This window comes from Cervus canadensis, chromosome 16 (genome assembly GCF_019320065.1).
Source record: "Cervus canadensis isolate Bull #8, Minnesota chromosome 16, ASM1932006v1, whole genome shotgun sequence".
Lineage (NCBI taxonomy): Eukaryota > Metazoa > Chordata > Mammalia > Artiodactyla > Cervidae > Cervus > Cervus canadensis.
Window position 1 is genome coordinate 51,741,387 of NC_057401.1, and position 17,123 is coordinate 51,758,509.

The window sequence follows — 17,123 nt, forward strand, 5'->3', positions numbered from 1 at the left end:
TGGAATGGTCATTAATTCACCTCAGAATATTATCAGGTCATTAAGAATTGTCTAAAGTGAAAATCAAGAGACTTCCAGAAAAACATCTACTTCTGCTGCCTTGACTATGCCAAAGGTTTTGACTGTGTGGATCACAACAAACTGGAAAATTCTTCAAGAGGTGGGAATACCAGACCATCTTACCTGCCTCTTGAGAAATCTGTATGCAGGTCAGGAAGCAACAGTTAGAACTGGACATGGAACAACAGAGTGGTTCCGAATTGGGAAAACAGTACATCAAGGCTGTATATTGTCACCCAGCTTATTTAACTTAAATGCAAAGTTCAGTTCAGTTCAGCCACTCAGTCGTGTTTGACTCTTTGCGACCCCATGGACTACAGCACCCCAGGCCTCCCTGTGCATCACCAACTCCCAGAGTTTACTCAAACTCATGTTCATTGAGTTGGTGATGCCATCCAACCCTCTCATCCTCTGTCATCCCCTTCTCCTCCTGCCTTCAATCTTTCCCACCATCAGGGTCTTTATATGCAGAATACATCATGGAAAATGTTGGACTGGATGAAGCACAAGCTGGAATCAAGATTGCCGGGAGAAGTATCAATAACCTCAGATACACAGATGACACCATCCTTATGGCAGAAAGTGAAGATGAACTAAAGACCCTCTTGATGAAAGTGAAAGAGGAGAGTGAAAAAGCTGGCTTAAAACTCTACATTCAAATAACCAAGATCATGGCATCTGGTTCCATTACTTCATGGCAAATAGATGGGAAAACAATGGAAACAATGAGAGATTTTATTTTCTTGGGCTCCAAAATCACTGCAGATGGTTACAGCAGCCATGAAATTAAAAGACGCTTGCTCCTTGGAAGAAAAGCTATGACCAATCTAGACAGCATTTAAAAAGTGAGACATTACTTTTCTGACAAAAGTCTGTCTAGTCAAAGCTATGGTTTTTCCACACAGTAGTCATGTGTGGATTTGAGAGTTGGACCATAAAGAAAACTGAGTGCCAAAGAATTGATGCTTTTGAACTGTGGTGTTGGACAAGACTCTTGAGAGTCCCTTGGACTACAAGGAGATCAAACCAGTCAATCCTAAAAGAAAACAGTCCTGAATATTCATTGGAAGAACTGATGCTGAAGCTGAAGCTCCAGTATTTGGCCTGATGTGAAGAACTGATTTATTGGAAAAGACCCTGATGAGGGAAAAGTTTGAAGGCAGGAGGAGAAGGGGATGACAGAGGATGAAATGGTTGGGTGGCATCACCAGCTCAATGGACATGAGTTTGAGTAAGCTCTGGGAGTTGGTGATGGACAGGGAAGTCTGGCGTGCTGCAGTGCATGGAATCTCAAAGAGCTGGACACGACTGAGTGACTGAACTGAACTGAAAGTAACTCAAGATTGTTTCCAGGACCAATTTATTGACTCTGTTCAACAATATACCATTTCAGTTGCAATTAGGAAACCTTTATTGTATGGGAAATAACACTTTCCAACAAGAGTGCAGTCAGAAAACATTTTAAAATGTGAAATAAAAAACTCCAGAGACAGAGAAGAAATTCAGAGAAACAGAGCTCATAATGAGTTGTTTCTGTGAGGACTGACTAGGCAAAATCACAATTTGAAAATGTTTGTTTTGATCCCAGATGTGGTTATTTAATCTTTGATATCCATTCAAATTTGTTTTCATGCTTCTATTAAAAGTGTTAAAAAGATTGTCCTCACCCCCTCATGGGCTTTCTTACCTATTCCACACCATTTTTTCACATTAACAGAATCCCCTCCAATTCCTATATTCACATTCCTAAGTCAAAAGATCATAGTCTGAATTCCTTTTGTTTTCCAGAGCAGTTTACTGCTTGGCCTTACTCAAACTAAACATTTGAAGATCTAACTTCTAACATTAAAATCTGAGAAATCAAACAAGAAGCAATCAAAAATCAAGTACATATTTTTATTTATTTAAAATGTGATCACTATCAAAATTTGTGGAATGGAGCAAAAAAAATACTTAAAGGAAAATATACAGGATTGAAAGCATATATTACAATAGAAGAAAGATCAAAAATCAATAATGAAAGCTTCTACCTTAGGGAACTAGAAACAAAGAAGAGCAAATTAAATCTACGGTAAGCAGAAGAAGATAAATGATCAGAATTAGAGCAGAAATTAGTGAAATTGAAAATAAGCAACCAATAGACAAAATCATCTAAACCAAAAGCTGTTTCTTTGAAAAAATAAATAGACCTTAGCCATAGTCATTTTCTAAGAAAAAAAGAGGGGACGATAATTACTAATATCAGAAGTAAAAAAAAAAGAGACATCTCTACAGATCCAATGGACATTAAAATTATACTAAAGAAACTATGAAAAACTCTGTGCCCAGAAGTTTGAAAATCCAGATGAAAAAGAAAAATTCCTTAAAAGGTACAATCTGTCAAAACATGCACACAGACAAAAATAGATGTTCTAAATAGGCCTATATCTATTAAAGAAAATTAAATCAATAATTAATAATTTTCCAAGACAGAAAGCACCAGTCCCAAATAAATTCACTGGTCAAGTCTCCAAACATTTTAAAATGAAAATATACCAATTTTATGCAATCTCTTTCAGAATATAGAAGAGGGAATACTTTCTAACTCAGTCTATAAGCTTAGCATCACTCTAATGTCAAACACCAGTCAAAGGTATTACCAAAAAAAAAGAAAAGAACTACAGATCAATATCTCTCAGGAACACAGATGCAGAAATCCTCAACAAAATATTAACAAACTGAATGCAAACTTTCAGATAAAAATAATGAATTTACCTTGAAACACATTGAGTCAATGAAAATCCATAAATCTGTTATTCTAAACAAAAACAACAGGTAAAACAACATCCAATTATTACCTACAGCACCTAGTAAGCCAATTTCTTTTTATTTTAGAAATATTAAAATTATGGCCAAAACTTTGGGGAAATTATTGAATTTTTTCTTTCTTTTGCGTCTTACCTCCAGGAATTTCTATGGTGTTTACCTTTAAATTACATCCAGCATCAGGTCACAAATCACCACCTGCGGGTGGAAACATAGTTGCAATGTCTTTGTAGCTCCCTGGGTCTAAGCCCTTCTTGCCAATTTAAAAGGTTTTGCACACAGCAGTCAGACATGGTATTACCTAAGCCAGGTCAAGTCATATAACTGTTGAAAAGCACAAAAACGGTTGTGGAAGCATAAATTTATACAGTATCAAAGCAACTTCACACACTTGGTATCAAGGGAAATGAATTTAACAACACAAGAATCAAATTGTCATCACTTTAGTAATTAATTTAAGAAGCTTTCACATATCTTCTGAATAAGGTGGCCTCTTTTAGGAAATAAAAATATGTAGCACTCAGTTGAATTTGAATTTCAGATAACATAATTTTTAATATCATCATTTTCCATGTAATATTAGGGAAACTTGTATTTTGTCTGGCAACTCTTCTCATGAAGTTTTGCAATATGTGATACATAACATAGCTTATAGTGTGTTCTAGTCACATGTGACCTACTTTAGCCTATGAAAACTCTAGAGTTATCTTACTGTTTAAATGATACTCATGGAAGAGTACAAAATATTTAATAATAATACCAGGGATAAATCAGGAAAAAAAAAAAAAAAAAGCTGACAACTGCCCTATTCACTTCAACAAGTCAGTGAAAGTTTAAAGGGAATGAGCAGGAATGAAAGATGGAAAGGAATGAAGAGCAGATTTAAAACATCTGATTTGTAGCCTGATTCACAAAAAAGACATGTTTTTGATATGTGGGAACATTTGAATAATGATTTCAAGTTAACTAGAAAGAAAGTGTATTTATCAAGAAAAACTGAATATTACTAATTCACCAAATTTATAAATAGATTGGAAATAAAATGACTTGTAGAATATACTACGGTTTCAATAGTCTTAGATCAGCCTTACGTGTGATTCCTGTTCACAGATGGGTCAAACAATCAATTGGCCAAATGTGGGGAGAGGAACGAATGGAGGAAAAAGCAGAAAAGGAGGAGGGAAGGAAGGAAGAAGCAATGAAGGCAGGAAGGATGGAAGGAAGAAAGGAAAGTCTACTGCTGAGAACCAAACAGGACCAGAGTAATATGTGTTATTTTGTACCCTGAAAGGGGGAAAGCTCTAATATGTGTATTTTTTTTTGCAAAAAATAATGGGGCCATATTTCTTTTCCTATGCTAATCAGTGGGTAGCATTTTTGACACCTCTCTTTGCATTTTACATTTTACTCTCCCATTTCCCTTCTTGAGCAAGAAGGACACTCTATGAATCAGAGAGAGTATGAGGATTACCAACATAGAAGAAATCTATTTAAAGAAATTAAATATTTGAATACCTTGTGCAAAGGACATTTTTTCAAATTAAACTTTTCAGTTTAGCAAAGAAAATTAATGTGTAATTGTACATGCTGAATCATTTGTTTCTCTCTTCCTTTTGATGATATCACTACTTGGAAATAGAAGATAGTACAGAAAAAAAAAATCAATGATAACTAGTTTAGTTCTTGGTTACCTTATTTTTTTCTTTTAAAGCAATCTCATTGAGTAATTTCTAGTTCCTCAGCAGGTATACATGACATTAATTTATTTTCATGACTATGTATTAAGAAGATTGCTGAAATCAAAAGGTCAAAATTCATGTGCTAAGCTAAACTTTCATCATATGTTATTATGAAAGGGTAGTATAGATCCTAAGTAAACCACCAAGTTTACAGAAAAATGTATTAAAAACTGTTACTGGGTAGGGAGGGTCAATGAGGGCTCTTCCTCATGGGTCTCAGTTCTTGGTAAGGACACAAAGAAGAATCTGAGGGCCTACTGGTGGCAAAACAAGTTTATTAAGGCCCAAACAGAAAGAACACCTCAAGGGAGAGGTGGGCCAATTCAAGAGAGACACTGGTACTGGAATGATGAGGTATGGGTTTTTTTTGGTTTTTTTTTTTTTTCATATTCATGAGACAGAGCTTTTCATATCTATCTACGTGGGTTTGGACTGACAGTTTTGATTGACAGTTGAAGTTACATAACAAAAGACCCTGGCACATGTCTTGTGCATAATTCAGTCTGTTATAATCAGATATATGTATGTATAGAATATTTATGAACCCTTAATGGGGTCCCAGCTGCCTAAGGTCATTTGCACTCTGTGCATCAAGGTCACATGTGCCAGGGTTGGAGAAGTTCCACTGGTACAGTCTGTGTGGTTATTTTGCAGCTTATCTATAAGCTCTCCTGGGCCACATTGGGGCATGTCTGGGGTGGGGTTTAGAAATCAGCTCAAATCTTTCCACTAAGCCACCCTCCCTTGCTCATCTCTAACTTCCTACCTTACAAAACCTATGGAAATTTTATGACTTAGTTTTCAGTTTTACAGTATTTTAGATCAACTTGAATTATCTAGGATCATTTATTTTTAAATTATGTCCCCATGACATCATGAGTACTACTCATGTCCATGCCAATTTAAACAAATATAAGTGTATATAGACTTTATACTATGTTAGATCTTCAGTAAGATGCATGCCTGCCATAGCCCCCTTAGGAAATTCTTGAGTTGCTAAAATAGGGCTGCCCATGAAGACAGTGTTTTCTTAAGAAGGTGCAGAAGATCTTCTGAGATTCTGATATGTTCTCAGCCAACAACCTTGAAAAAACTGTGCTTATAAAGTCCACTGTTGGAAATAATTTAAAAATATTCTCTAAAATAAAAATACCCAGGAGGTAAATATGAGAATATTGCATCAACCATTACAGTTTAATCTACTTTTAAAAGGACAGGATCATATCCATAGAACTCAACTAGAAAGCATCACAAAATATGTACTTTTTCAAGTGAAAAAGTACAGACTGCTGTTGTGATATTGTGATTTTTGAATTAAGGAAAAAATAGATCATTGATTGTTACTGCATATACCACATCCCAGTTTACCTGAAAGTTAAAAAAAAAAAAAAAAAATTGAAAGGTGAATTATCTTTGGAGTGGGATCCAGTGAAACATTGACCTTGCCAGTCTATCTTGTGTTGTTGTTTAATCACTCAGTTGTGTCTGACTCTTTGCAACCCTGTGGACTATAACCAGGCAGGCTCCTCTGTCCACAGAATTCTCCAGGCAAGAATACTGGAGTGGGTTGCCATTTCCTCTTCCAGGGGAGCTTCCCAACTAGGGATTGAACCCATGTCACTTGTATCTCCTGTATTGGCAGGTGGGTTCTCTAGTACAGTATTGTTTTATTAAGTATCATTTGGGTAGTTATGATTAGAAAAATCAGAATAGCTTCTGGAGTAGGAAAGAGGAAAAAGATGATGTGAATTGGAATATGTATTCAATATATGAACATAAGTATTTTTAAAGGCTAGACTATACAAAAACTATACAAAAAAGATCTTAATGACCCAGATAACCATGATGGTGTGATCAATCAACTAGAGTCATGCACCCTGAAATGTGAAGTCAAGTGGGCCTTAGAAAGCATCACTATGAACAAAACTAGCAGAGATAATGGAATTCCAGCAGAGCTATTTCAAATCCTAAAAAATGATGCTGTTAAGGTACTGCACTCAATATGCCAGAAAATTTGGAAAACTCAGCAGTGGCCACAGGACCAGAAAAGGTCAATTTTCATTCCAATCCCAAAGAAAGGCAATGCCAAAGAATGTTCTAACTACCGCACAATTGCATTCATCTCACATGCTAGCAAACTAATGCTCAAAATTCTCCAAGATAGGCTTCAACAGTATGTGAACTGTGAACATCCAGATGTTAAAGCTGGATTTAGAAAAGGCAGAGGAAACTGAGATCAAATTGCCAACATCCCTTTGATCATAGAAAAAGCAAGAGAATTCCAGAAAAACATCTACTTCTGCTTTATTGACTATGCCAAAAGCTTTGACTGTGTAGATCATAACAAACTGTGGAAAATTCTCAAAAGATGGGAATAGCAGATGACCTTACCTGTCTCCTGAGAAATCTGTATGCAGTTCAAGAAGCCACATTTAGAACCAAACATGGAGCAGCAGACTGGTTCCAAATTGGGGAAGCAGTATGGCAAGGCTGTATATTGTCACCTGCTTATTTTATATACAGAGTACATTATGTGAAATGTCTGGCTGGATGAAGCACAAGCTGGAACCAAGAGTGCCGGGAAAAATATCAATAACCTCAGATACGCAGATGGCACCACCCTTATGGCAGAAAGCAAAGAGAAACTGAAGAGCCTCTTGATGAAAGTGAAAAAGGATAGTGAAAAGGCTCGCTTTAAACTCAACATTCAAAAAACTAAGATCATGGCATCCAGTCCCGTTGTGAAGTCGCTCAGTCGTGTCGGACTCTTTGCAACCCCATGGACAGGATCCCCAGTCCATTGGATTTCCCAGGCAAGAATACTGGAGTGGGTTGCCATTTCCTTCTCCAGGGGATCTTCCAGACCCAGGGATCAAAACTGGATCTTCCACATTGTAGGCAGAGGCTTCACTGTCTGAGCTACCCGATGGGGAAACATCGGAGACAGTGAGATACCTTTATTTTGGGAGGGCTCCAAAATCACTGCAGATGGTGGCTGCAGCCATGAAATTAAAAGACGCTTGATCCTTGGAAGAAAAGCTGTGACCAACCTAGACAGTATAAGCAGAGCCATTGCTTTGCTGACAAAGGTCTGTCTATTCGAAGCTAGGACTTTTCCTGTAGTTACGTATGGATGTGAGAGTTGGACCATAAAGAAAGCTGAGGGCCAAAGAATTAATGCTTTTGAACTGTGGTGTTGGAGAAGACTCTTGAGAGCCTGTTGGACTACAGGGAGATCCAACCAGTTTGTTCTAAAGTAAATCAGTCCTGAATATTCATTGGAAGGACTGATGCTGAAGCTGAAGCTCCAATATTTTGGCCACCTGATGCTAAGAGCTGACTCATTGGAAAAGACCCTGATGCTGGGAAAGGTTGAAGGCAGGAGGAGAAGGGGACGACAGAGGACAAGATGGTTGGATGGCATCTCAGACTCAATGGACATGAGTTTGAGTAAACTCCAGGAGTTGGTGATGGACAGGGAGGCCTGGCATGCTGCAGTCGATGGGGCCACAAAGAGTCGGTCGTGACTGAGTAACTGAACTGAATTGACTTTTAAAGACACTGAAAATCTTCTGTTGCTTAACCTGAATGGTAATTGTACAGCTATAGTTTTACAGTTATTCTTAAGAATGTAAATATTTTTTACACTTTCTTCTATGTTAGCATGGTACATTTCACAAAATAAATTTTTACTGAATACATAATTTCATAAAGCAATGTATTTAATCTTCATTTTATAAAATGAGTCTATCTTTGACTAAGTTTTCTATTCTGAAAATGTTAGCATATTTCCCTGATTCTATTTTCTTAATTCATTACAAATTCTACATTGTAATTACTAGAGATATAATTTCTGTCATTGAAATATTGCTTTATATCATTTAAAAGTGGCTCAGTGAATATAATTTTATACACTGATAAAGATACAAGATAAACTTAAAATCTGTACATATATATAGTTTGCCTCTTATATGTCATCTTTCTCTGTAATGAGCCTTGTTTTTAAGAAATTAAAGTTTCTTTTAGGTACATACTCACTAACATTTAAATTCCATTACTAGTTTTATGCTAAGTTTTTAGTTGACTTATGGCTCCCACCACATTTGGAATTTTTAGATTTTATTCTGAACATGTTATTGCCTCCTCATGTAAGTTACGTGGAAACATCATTACCTATCTCACACCTTTAATTTCTTTCATCATTTACTGTTCTTGTCCTCAAGTTTTTCCTGCATATCTTGGATTCAATTATAACATCCAATCTTTATTTATTAAACTGGTATTAACAGAACTTTTGAGATGACTTGGGTAAAATGTTTTATTAAATTACAAAGGAAGATAAGAGGAAATATTTCATGTGTTTGGAATGTCCTACAAATATGGGTTGACTACATTATAACAAAAGCACAGATCTGCCACTTTTAAAAAATTATTGGAGTATAGTTGCTTTACAATGTTGTGTTAGCTTCTACTATACAGCAAAGTGAGTCAGCCATGCGTGTACACATATTCCCTCTAGTTTGGATTTCCTTCCCATTTAAGTCATCACAGAGCGCTGAGTTCCCTGACGTGTGCAGTAGGTTCTCATTAGTTATCCATTTTACATGTTGTATCAATAGCGTATATATGTCAACCCCAGTTTACTACCTTTATATAGATAACATAGGGTCTCCATGCCCTAGTACCTTTCTGACCATAAAGGAAAACTACATTGCCAAGTTTCTTTTACAATTTGGTTTTAAGTCACATAACTGAAATATTGCCAGTTGACTGCCGCCCTATAATAAAAAGATACACTCCTCTCTTGCCCTACCATGTAACGGAAGAAGCTACTTGTTTCAGCAGTCATGATTCGTTATACCATGCTAACTTAGATCTTAGAGCACCACCTGGAGGAGAGATGTGGGCAAGAACTGATTCTCTTATATCAGAGTGAAGTGAGTAAAAACATATATCTTAATAATATAAATAAAATCATTTATGAAATAATTAAGCCATTCATATTCCAGGTGTGACTTTCTACTTCCATAAAACCTACTTTCTTCTGTTCTGTATGTAAGTAAATACCTTTAATTTGCTGCAACTAGGTAAAAAGCTTATAATGTGAAGACTAACAAGGAAACAAATTTCAGAGATTAAAACTCAGGTGAGTCTCAGTATTTGGTAAAACTCTTACCTGCAGTAGCCTACAAAGATTATGAGAACAAATGAGCCCATGAAATAATTGGTCGATTGATAGTGTAAACTAAAGAAAAAAGTGTCCAGGTATTAGAGGATTTTTAAGTGAAAAACTGAATGCTTTTAGATTCCAAACTGTGAAGGACTGAATTTCAAAAAACTCTGACAACAGAGGCCTAGTAGAACTTTTTAGGTAAATAATGTGACTTGAGATAAAGATCGGATTTAGGGTGAGGCTTTCTGATTATTGTTTTTTAACTGCTTCAAGGTGGCTTCCATTGAGGGAAAGAGACATGAAAGAGAAAAAAAGAAGCAGCTCTTAGAGTTATACAATGGAAAAACTTTTGGACGGGACAATATTTGTAAGCACAGAATGACTGTCTTTGAAGGGGCTCTATATACATATACATATGTATACCTATATGTATGTGAATCCATATCTATACCCACATAGCAGTGAGACCCTTCCTCCCTTTAAAGAAGTCTTTACATTGCTTGACACTTACTATGGAATGAATGGATAGGAGAACGAGAATAAGATCACAATGCTAAGGTAGTTGTTCAATTTCAATCTCTCATAAAAGGACAAGCAAGTAAACAACTATAGTGACATTGCTTAATATTTACTATGGAATGAGTGGGTAGAAGAATGAAAACAGGATCACAAAGTCAAAGTATTTAGGACAAAGCAAATAAGCAACTATAGTGGCAAAGCTGAAAATCCCCAGAAAACATCTCCAAAAAGTACCCCATAAACATAAAAATCCAAGAACCTGGGCCTCTCTAGCAACCAGGTTGACATGATGTGAGGAAATCTGTGGGTTGAAACAGAAGACAGTGAAACCACAGATCCAAGAAACTTGAAATCCCTATCAGAAGAGAAGCTGTGGTCCTTATACTAATAGAAACTTGCTGGGATGACTTGAGGAAGAGAACTGACTTTGGGAAGAGTTCAACATAGGCTGTGGGATTGGTTGGTGCTAATAGTGCTGGCCTAAGAGGAAATAACTCATGAGAGTAAGCAGCCCAAGCTGTTCTCAGGAGAAGAAACCATTGGGAGGAGAATCAAGAATGTGAAGGAAAGAAAAATGAGGAGCAAAAGTAAGAAAAGTCTCAAATACATGACAGGAAATAAAGAAAGGAAGGTCTTAGAAAATAGAGGCACATTTAAAAAATATTTATGATAACAAAATAGAGAAGCATAAAATCATGAAACAAGGAAATGTTTACTTGTCCACTCCCCAACACTATTAGAAGCATCCCTGTAAATTGTGCAGAAAAGCCATTGTGTTCAAACATGTTCAGTTCAGCTCAGTTGCTCAGTCATGTACAACTCTTTGTGATCTCATGGGCTGCAGCACACCAGGCTTTCCTGTCCATCACCAACATCCAGGGCTTACTCAAACTCATGTCAATCAAGTTGGTGATGCCATCCAACCATCTCATCATCGTTGTCCCCTTCTCCTCTGGCCTTCAAACTTTCCCTGCATCAAGGTCTTTTCCAATGAGTCAGTTCTTTACATCAGGTGACCAAAGTATCAGAGCTTCAGTTTCAGCATCAGTCCTTCCAATGAATATTCAGGACTGATTTCCTTTAGAATGGGCCAGTTGGATCTTCTTGCAGTCCAAGGGATTCTCAAGAGTCTTGTCTAACACCACAGTTCAAAAGCATCAATTCTTCGGCGCCCAGCTTTCTTTATAGTCCAACACTCACATCCATACACAACTACTGGAAAAGTGATAGCTTTGACAAGATGGACCTTTTTTGGTAATGCAATGTCTCTGCTTTTTAGTATACTGTCTAGGTTGGTCATAGCTTTTCTTCCAAGGAGCAAGCATCTGTTAATTTCATGGCTGCAGTCAACATTTGCAGTGATTTTGGACACCCCAAAAATAAAGTTTCTCACTGTTTCCACTGTTTCCCCATCTATTTGCCATGAAGTAATGGGACCAGATGCCATGATCTTAGTTTTATGAAAGTTGAGTTTTAAGCCAGCTTTTTCACTCTCCTCTTTCACTTTCATCAAGAGGCTCTTTAGTTCCCTTTCTGCCATGAGAGTGGTGTCATTTGCATATCTGAGATTATTGATATTTCTCCCAGAAATTTTTTAATTCCTCCTTGTGTTTCATCCAGCCTGGCATTTCACATGATGCACTCTGCATATAAGTTAAAAAAGCAGGGTGACAATATACAGCCTTGACTTACTCCTTTCCTGATTTGGAATCAGTCTGTGGTTCCATGCCCAGTTCTAATTGTTGCTTCCTGACCTGCATACAGATTTCTCAGGAGGCAGGTAAGGTTGTCTGCTATTGCCATGTCTTGAAGAATTATCTGCAGTTTGTTGTGATACATAGTCAAAGGCTCTGGTATAGTCAATAAAGTAGAAGTAGATATTTTTCTGGAATTCTCTTGCATTTTCAATGATCGAATGGATGTTGGCAGTTTGATCTCTGGCTCTTCTGTCTTTTCTAAATCCAGCTTGAACATTTGGAAGTTCACAGTTCACATACTATTGAAGCCTGACTTGGAGAATTTTGAGTATTTTTTGCTAGCTTGTGAGATGAGTGCAGTTGTGCAGTAGTTTGAACATTCTTTGGCACTGTCTTTCTTTGGGATTGGAATGAAAAGTGACCTTTTCCAGTCCTGTGGCCACTGCTGAGTTTTCCAAATTTGCTGGCATATTGAGTCCGGCACTTTCACAGCATCATCTTTCAGGATTTGAAATAGCTCAACTGGAATTCCATCAACTCCACTAGCTTTGTTCATAGTGATGCTTCCTAAGATCCACTTGAGATTGCATTCCAGGATGTCTGGCTCTAGGTGAGTGATCATACCATTGTGATTATCTGGGTCATGAAGACATTTTTTGTATAGTTCTTCTGTGTATTCTTGCCATCTCTTCTTAGTATCTTCTGCTTCTGTTAGATCCATATTATTTCTGTCCTTTATTGAGCCCATCTTTACATGAAATATTTCCTTGGTATCTCTAATTTTCTTGAAGACATCTCTAATCTTTCCTATTCTATTTTCCTCCTCTATTTCTTTGCATTGATCACTAAGGAAGGCTTTGTCTCTCCTTGCTATTCTTTGGAACTCTGCACTCAGATGGGTATATCTTTCCTTTTCTCCTTTGCCTTTCACATCTTTTCTTTTCTCATCTATTTGTAAGGCCTCCTCAGACAACCATTTTACCTTTTTGTGTTTCTTTTTCTTGGAGATGGTCTTGATCACTGCCTCCTGTACAATGTCATCAACCTTTGTCCATAGTTTTTCAGGCACTGTGTCTATCAGATCTAATCCCTTGAATCTATTTGTCACTTCCACTGTATAATCATAAGGGATTTGATTTAGGTCATACCTGAATGGTCTAGTGGTTTTCCCTACTTTCTTCAATTTCAGTCTGAATTTGGCAATAAGGAATTTGTGGTCTGAGCCACAGTCAGCTCCTGTTTTTTGTGGGTTTTTTTTTTTTTTTTTTTTTCTGACTATATAGAGCATATCCATCTTTGGTTGCAAATATAATCAATCTGATTTTGGTGTTGACCATCCAGTGATGTCCATGTGTGGAGTCTTCTCTTGTGTTGTTGGAAGAGGGTGTTTGCTATGACCAGTGCATTCTCTTTGCAAAACTCTGTTAGCCTTTGACCGGCTTCATTTTGTACTCAGAGGCCAAATTTTCCTGTTACTTCAGGTTTCTCTTGACTTCCTACTTTTGCATTCCATCACCCTATAATGAAAAGGACATCTTTTTGTGGTGTTAGTTCTAGAAGGTCTTGTAGGTCTTTGTAGAACCATTCAACTTCAGCTTCTTCAGCATTACTGGTCAGAGCATACACTTGGAAAAGTGAATGTGAAGTCATTCAGACGTGTCTGACTCTTTGCGATCCCATGGACCGTAACCTACCAGGTTCCTCTATCCATGGGATTTTCCAGGCAAGAGTACTGGAGTGGGTTGCCATTTCCTTCTCCAGGGGATCTTCCTGACCCAGCGATCAAACCCCGGTCTCCCACATTGCAGGCAGACGCTTTACCATCTGAGTCACCAGGGAAGCCATTACTCTGATATTGAATGGTTTGTCTTGGAAATGAACAGAGATCACTCTGTTGTTTTTGAGATCACATCCAAGTACTGAATTTTGGGCTCTTTTGTTTGCTATTATGGATCCTCCATTTCTTCTAAGGGATTCTTGCTCACAGTGGTAGATATAATGGTCATCTGTATTAAATTCACCCATTCCAGTCCATTTAAGTTCGCTGATTCCTAAAATGTCGACGTTCACTCTTGCCATATCCTGTTTGATCACTTCCAATTTGCCTTGATTCATGGACCTAACATTCCAGATTCCTATGCAATATTGCTCTTGACATCATCAGACTTTACTTCTATCACCAGTCACATCCACAACTGTGTGTTGCTTTTGCTTTGGCTCCATCTGCTCCTTCTTTCTGCAGTTATTTTTCCACTGATCTCCAGTAGCATATTGGGCACCAGCTGATCTGGGGAGTTCATCTTTCAGTGCCCTATCTTTTTGCCTTTGCCTACTGTTCATGGGGTTCTCAAGGCAAGAATACTGAAGTGGTTTACCATTCCCTTCTCCAGTGGACCACATTTTGTCAGAACTCTCCACCAAGACCCATCTGTGTTGGGTGGCCCTACACAGCATGGCTCATATTTTCATTAGGTTAGACAAAGCTGTGGTCTATGTGATCAGATTGGTTAGTTTTCTGTGATTGCGGTTTTCATTCTATCTGTCCTCTGATGGAGAAGGATAAGAGGCTTATGGAAGCTTCCTGAGGAGGGACTGAATGAGGGGGAACTGGATCTTATTCTGATGGGTGGGACCAAGCTCAGTAAACCTTTAGTCCAATTTTCTTTTGATGGGAAGGGCTGTGTTCCCTCCCTGTTGTTTGACCTGAGACCAAACTATGGTGGAGGTAATAAAGATAATGGTGACCTCCTTCAAAAGGTCCCATGAAGGCACTGCTGCACTCAAACATGGGATATTCAGAAATTCATTTGAGACTCACCCAAAGATGAATAAGAAAAAAAAATAGAATAAATAGTTGAATGAGATCTCAACAAACTTGAAGGCATTAAAGGTACTTCCCTGGTGGTTCAAGGCTAAAACTTCATGCTCCAAACACTGATAACCTAGGTTTGGTCCTTGGTCAGAGAACCTGACCCCACATGCTGCAATTAAGTATTCTCATGCCACAGCTAAAGACTTTGTATTCCACAACTAAAAGGTCCCACATGCCACAACTGAGACCCAGGGCAGCCAGATTAAAAATAAAAATAAAATAAAGAAGACAGTAGAAAGACATGGTCACAAAACATGAGAAACAAAAATATATTATCTCCCAATAATCTAAAATATCAAAATTCAAGCAAAGTTTTTAAATAAGAGTATAATCGGAATTAGAGAAACTCAGGTATGAATGATTAGACAAGAAGGAAAATACAAAAAAGGAAAATGATGAAGAGAAATAACTAGGCTTCTGCAGAAAGCATTTAGAAAGAAAAGAAAAATATTGATTGTGTGATGGTGAAAGGAAACTAAACTGAAAGTATTGCAAGTGAATAGAGATTAAACAGTTTTGAGAGCAAACAAAGGATGTGGAAGCTAACCCCAGAAAAGCCAACATGAGGACAACACAAAGACAACAGAAGCCATGGAAACAACACATACTAACTTCTATAGCTAACATAAACTTTCTTTATTAAAAAGATTTATTTGAATTTGTACATTTATAATGAAAAATTATGTATTTAGGGAGATCATGACATAATTATAAAAATTTAGAAATTTTTTCATAAAACTCTCAAACTTTTTTTTTTTAAAGAAAATATCATCTGACATACAGATAACAAAGCCAAAATTGTTAATGATGGAAATAAAAGTCAGTTTGGTAATGAGGAGTTTCAAGCTGTCTGCCAATACAGAAGGTGAAATGTGGAAGGCAGTTTATAAAACATGAAACACCTCCCACACACATGTGCTTAAAGAGAATACTCTTAGGAATTACACTTGATAGAGACATTCACAACTTTTTATATATTTTTCTGTAAGATTAATTCTATAATGTTAACCTAGTTCCAAGTATATAATATACTTATTTTTTCACAGGTTATTATTCTAATTTTCTATCTGAATCATTCAATGTCTCTCCGAGCTATGCGATCCTAACAAAGTAAAATCTTTCCTGTCTCAGATTGTGTGCATGTTCAGTCGCTAAACCATGTCTGACTCTTTGCCACCCATCAACTGTAGCTCACCAGTCTCCTCTGTTCATGTAATTTGCAGGCAAGAATACAGGGTTGGGTTATCATTTCCTTCTTCAGGTGATCTTGCCATCCCAGGGATAGAACCCAAGTCTCCTACATTGGCAGGTGGATTCTTTACCATTAGCACCGCCCAGCAAGCCACCTAGGATGAAGGATAGTCAATAAAACAAAATATTTCAAAGCGTAAATACTCACTAAATGTTATTTCATTAAGGTCAGAGATAAATTAGTCTTTATTAAATTACTTTCACTGCAGAATATCATAAAATCAGTAAAATGTGAGATGATTGATATGGAGGAGCAGACTTTTCAATAGCAATATCTATAATGAAAAGAGAATATGTTTGTTTCTATTTAATAAAACAAAAACATAGAGAAAGCATTTATGATGTCTATAGACAGAATGAGATAAAAAGATTCAATTTAATAAAATCCAACAGCAAATGAAATAATATGTGTGAAAATGATTTGTGATCTTAAGAAAATACATTACATACCCAAGATAGAGATTTGGAGGAACATAAAGATGCTGGCTTTTCTTTCAAATAATACTTGTACAGCTAAACTATAAATTTTACCAAAAGTGAAGATTCTTCAGCAGACCTAATGTTTCAAAATATTCTCCATCTTGATAGCAACATAAACATTTGACTTTCTGCTAAGTAGAATTTAGGTAAAGTATGTAAGAATGCATTGATTTGTCATAGTAGTTCAGGGCAGAATTTACAATACACTAAATTTTTAAAATAGAAATTAGGTTGCTTTTGCTTTTCTGCCCATTTGAAAACAACACAAAACAAAGCACAAGAGCTATTACAATCATGTAAAAATAAAACTTTAATATATTTACCAATCACACTCTTACTGCTGTCACAATGACCAGATGAAATCTTCAGGCTTCAGTTCAGTCGCTAAGTTGTGTCTGACTCTTTGCCACCCCATGAACCACAGCACGCCAGGCCTCCCTGTCCATCACCAACTCCCGGAGTCCACCCAAACCCATGTCCATTGAGTCGGTGATGCCATCCAACCATCTCATCCTCTGTCGTCCCCT